The sequence below is a fragment of the Nematolebias whitei genome, chromosome 10, assembly GCF_014905685.2.
Source record: "Nematolebias whitei isolate Nwh7 chromosome 10, NemWhi1, whole genome shotgun sequence".
NCBI classification, from domain to species: Eukaryota; Metazoa; Chordata; class Actinopteri; order Cyprinodontiformes; family Rivulidae; genus Nematolebias; species Nematolebias whitei.
Window position 1 is genome coordinate 1,189,317 of NC_056507.1, and position 5,456 is coordinate 1,194,772.

Genomic DNA, 5,456 nt, shown 5'->3' on the forward strand with positions numbered 1-5,456 from the left:
AGTACTCACTATACGTGTACTCTGTCAGTGAAGTACTCACTATACGTATACTCTGTCAGTGAAGTACTCACTATACGTATACTCTGTCAGTGAAGTACTAACTATACGTATACTCTGTCAGTGAAGTACTCACTATACGTATACTCTGTCAGTGAAGTACTAACTATACGTATACTCTGTCAGTGAAGTACTAACTATACGTGTACTCTGTCAGTGAAGTACTAACTATACGTGTACTCTATGTATACTCTGTCAGTGAAGTACTAACTATACGTATACTCTGTCAGTGAAGTACTAACTATACGTGTACTCTACGTATACTCTGTCTTCTTCTTGTGGCTGTTCCCTCTTCAGGGGTCTCCACGCCAGGGGCGATTCTAGAATCTGCCCTTTAGGGGTGCTTAGCCCCCAGTGCAGATAATGGCTCTTGGTGGTGGCCATTTGCGTCAGAAGCTTTGATAATGTGGGGAGGGGGCACACTGGTGGGGGGGTCCGGGGGTCCTTTTTAATAAAGCAGATGCCATTTCCTGCATCCTGGTGTATTTTAATGGGTTGTTAAACATCTACGTTTACCTACATAAGTAAACACTTGCTCTTTTAGAGAGCTCGGCACAACAAGAAGTAGCACTAAGCTAGCAGCGTGCAGTACAGACGTGCTAGCTAAGATGCTATACGTAACATTGTATCTTAATGTAAAGCTCTGCTTTATGTTACACAACCCAGTAAAAGCTTTGTACAACATCAGTTCAGTGTTAACTAAAGTTGCAACATCGATATATGTAAATACAAAATACACCAAACAAAGCACAAGCTTTGATCATTAACCTTTAATTTAACCATGAAGCATCCAATGTAATTATGACAGAAACTGAAGGATGTACCTGCAGTTACCTTCAGACAGATAAACCTCTGGTACTTCCTGTTCATCACGGTGGGATCCAGCTGATAATGAGGTCATCCACAGGGCTTTATCCAGCTGATAATGAGGTCATCCACAGGGCTTTATCCAGCTTTTACATTTTTACAAACTTTATTTAGTTTTGGAAATAGAATAAACTGCATTCCACACGAAATCAGGACTATTCAACCAAAATATACATTTTTTTTGTTACTTTTAACTTTTTTTAGCCATCCTATTTGTTAAAAAAAAAAAGATGACTTTTTATAACTGTTTATTGTTGTTGCTGTTGTCCACTGTTTTCATCATTCTTTGTTAAATCAGGTCTCTCTTGTAAATGAGTCCTCGAGGCTCAATGGGATTTACTGTAGAAATAAAGCTTGAATGAAAAAAAAAATATATATATATATACACACTAAAATAAACTACTTCTTGTACTACTATTCCTACTTTGCCGTTTTTTATTTATTGCGGGTGGACTGAGAATGGAAACCCCTAAAAAGGCTACGTACATACGTAAATGTGTTTTTTTGTTCTGAACAACGCGGCTGGTAAAAATAAGAATAAACGGTCTGATGGAATTTTCCTCTTCATTGAAAGTGAAACTGTTTCATAGTCTGAGACGACAGACTACGTCCCCTCATGGATGCTTGGATGTTGTTTCCATGGCGATTTTTAAAAATATCTTTTGGTCAGCTTTCATTCAGGATCTGGACAGTGGAAACCCCCCACCCCCCTCGGCGGCGCAGACGACATTCACATAAGTCTCCTCCCCTCACCGATTCAGGTTTATTTATTTTTTTACTTTATTTCAGTTTATTTATATAACACAAAGTCACAACAGAAGTCTCAGGAAACTGAGCAGAAACGTTCACATACATAAAAAGTCGGTTAATAACGTTATTTATCTAACAAGACAGCAGATTTTTAAACGGGAGATCTGATAAATGTACATCTATCTTGGGGGGGGGTGTATGGTAGGCACCTCATTGGTCAATAGGGTAACTTCTGGTCACATGGCAAGAGTGGGGGATTATGGGTATTTACCGGTAGTAGCAAAATTGGAACCATGTCATGTTTACCTGTGGCATTCACTCTGTCACAAAGGCCCGCCCCCAAGAGGGGTGGGTTTGGGCACCTACATGAGCGCACAGGTGTGTCAACGGAAAATGTTATTCAGCGGCAGGAAACTTGGCAGCCTGTCAAAATACAATATAAAAATAAATAAACATATTTTTTAAAGTACATAAATTAACTGGTCCTGTGTACAAGCTGCAGTGTCCAAAGCGTGAGCATAAAGTAGTGGCTTATACACCGGCATTTACGGTAAATAAAACCAGGCCACCCAGTCGTTTGAGGAAAATATGCTTTTGTTTTGCTTAAAAGTATAATTTCCTGAAATTATTGGGGTGGCCAAAGAATAATCTGGCCAGCATTGGCCACCCCTCCTCCACTCAGGACCCGTCACTCTGCTCTGCCCCCCTCCGAGAACTTTGTGTGCAAGCTTATCAGAACTGCTGGCTGGAACAACATCTTCAGAAACTGTGGCTGATCTGAAAAAATGCTCATGGACAAATCTCAACACCTCAATATCAAATCCAGATGTGATCTTGTTTTAATTGAGCTGCTGGAAGAGTTTTTGATGTCTCAAATCGTGTCCTGATGGACAAGATGTGAAAGATCTTTTTTTGTAATACCACCATCTACTCTCATGTTTCTCCCCCTTAGGTGTACTGCTTGTTTGTTTTTATTCTTAAACATGACCTTACAGCGAGGGTGCAGCTATGTTTGAAATGATAACCTGATCTTTAAATCACTTCTTGGTCTGCTGCCTTCATACATCTCCTCCTACATGTCTCTGTGTGAGTGCAGCTACAGCGTGCGCTCTCAGGACATCATTACCTGCAGTGTTCCCTCAGTGAGGACTGAACTAGACAAAAGGACCTTCTCCTACTCCGCTCCTGTTTCCTGGAATATCTTGTAAAAAGACCTGAAGCTCTCGACCTTTGACCTCTCTAAGTGGCTTCAAACATCTGATAAGTTCCTGGAAAAGACAAACGCAGACATGTTCCAGTTTTTAGTTTCTACATCGCCTTAGAATCCAGCTGGGGTTTTTGCTGCTTTTTTCCTTTTGACTGTGCGTTTGGTTGCTATTTTATTTTAATTTGTTAAAAAATAATCTGTATGCCTCTTTTATGTCTTGTTGTTGTTGTTGTTGTTGTTGTTGTTGTTGTTGTTGTTGTTGTTGTTGTTGTCGTTGTCGTCGACGTCGTCGTCGTCGTCGTCGTCCACTGATGTCATCACTGTTTGATCCAGGTCTCTCTTGTAAATGAGTCCCCGGGGCTCAGTGGGATCAACGTGTAGAACTAAAGGTTGAACGTTAATGTCGTCAGTTTCTGAGGACGAACGAAGAAAAAGGCAGAAGTGTCTTTCCAGTCCAGTTTAATGTCCGCTGAAGTGAAACCACAAACCAGCAGAACCTTAACTGGTATTAAATATTGTCCTTTTTTGAAATGAATGGAGCTCCACATCCTTTGTGCTGTTTACAACCTCAGGCGCTCACGGCTCATCTGGTTTTTAGTAAATTCAGTCTGTGCTGTGTATAAATGATAAATGTGGGGCTTTAATTGAAATCGGTCAAGAACAGGGTTTGTGAAATCAGTTGCTGCTGAAACGATGTTTTGAATAAAGGAAATACAGCGGAGATCCTCGGAGCTTTGAGATCATGAGAGAAGTCCAGTTTGCTCGTTAAGCTCATCTGAGCGGGGTCTCAGGACCTGCAGATCAAAGATGGAGGAAATGCCGTTTGACAGCTTCAGATTTCCTGAGGAACTTCAAAAAGACTGGAGTGAGTAATCCAGTGGAAATGGACACGTCACCTTTAGGTGCTGCTGTGGGAGAACTGAGCGGTGCTTGTGCCACTGTCCACCATGAAGAGCGTTCTCTGACCTCAACACTTCAAACACTGAAGTTTAACAGTTTCCATTAAATTGTTGTAAAAGTCCCTAACTGATTTTTGACTTCATAGAAGAAAGTTTGAAGATTTAACCCCGTTAAGATCACTTCTTTTTTTTTTTTTTTTTTCAACGAACACCTGAAGGCAGCCTGACCTGCATGTGTTTGGGCCGTGGGAGGAAATCGCAGCACTAAACATGAGGAGAACATGCAAACTGCACAGAAACACCCTAGGGCCAAACCTGGAAGTATAAATTACAGTTCAATATGCAGCCCGTGTCTCATTGATTTATTTAAATAGCCCTCTGGAGACCAAACGTTGTAAATCACAAACAATAATACGATATAATATACAGTATATATACACATGTACAGTATACATTTACTATGAACTTACAGCAGCAGTTTAGACGAGTTGACACGTGTAAAATGTAAATCTAAACAATGCATTGATGTGAGAATCCTTTAATTGATTTAATTCATAATTAATCATCAAGTGTTTAAACTTGGGAATGTACATATCTTTCCTTTAAAGGGGAGTCCTTCTTTATTTACCTGTTTATTTTCATTCAATTCATTCAACCTTTAGACAGGTAAATCCATTGAGCCTCGAGGACTCGTTTACAAGAGGGACCTGATTTTATTTAGTTTATTTTTTGCATTGATGTTGCTTTTCCAGGTGTGAAATCTGGCTACGACAGAATGACTAATGTACCCCCATATCATCAGAGAGGCAGGCTTTTAAAATGTAGTTACTATCCGGTTGAATGGTTCCTCTTTACTACAGAGGACATACATGGTTTACAAAAATAATTACAATTTCAGAGTTCTGGACTTCATCCTCATTCCATTTGAAAAGGGTTCTGGTCCAGGGAAGACTGCAGTGGCTCTGGATGGTGTTCACATCTGTGAACAGAACCAAAACAAAAGAAGGAACAAACTAACCTACACCCCACCCCCCCCCCCAACATAAGAGGATCTGTAGTGGAAGTGGTCTCCAGCTACAAGTACTTGGGTGTGCACCTGAACAACAACCTCAGCTGGAGCAACAACACCACCAGCCTGATGAAGAAAGATCATCAGAGACTCTACTTCCTCAGACGGCTGAGACGAGCTGGTCTGGAAGCTCAGTCCTCACCTCCTTCTACAGGTGTGCAGTGGAGAGCATCCTGTGCTCCAGCATCAACGTGGGGCATGGAGGCTGCACAGCTGCAGAAAGAAAAGCTTTGCAGAGAGTGGTGAAGGCTGCACAGAAGATGTTGGAGTCAGTCTCCCCACCATCACAGACATCTACACCTCCAGATGCAGGAAGAGGGCCACCTGCATCATGAAGGACCACACTCACCCAGCACACACACTTTTTGCCCCACTCCCCTCAGGAAGGAGGTTGAGGAGCATTAAGTGTAGAACCACTAGACTGAGGAACAGCTTCTACCCTGAGGCTGTTAGACTCATGAATCTCTAACCAGAATTATCACTGTGATGTCACTTTAATTGGTGATATGCCACTTTATATGTGCTGCTGATTATCTCGTGCTGCTGATTATTTCATGCTGCTGATTATCTCGTGCTGCTGATTATCTCATGCTTCTGATTATCTCAT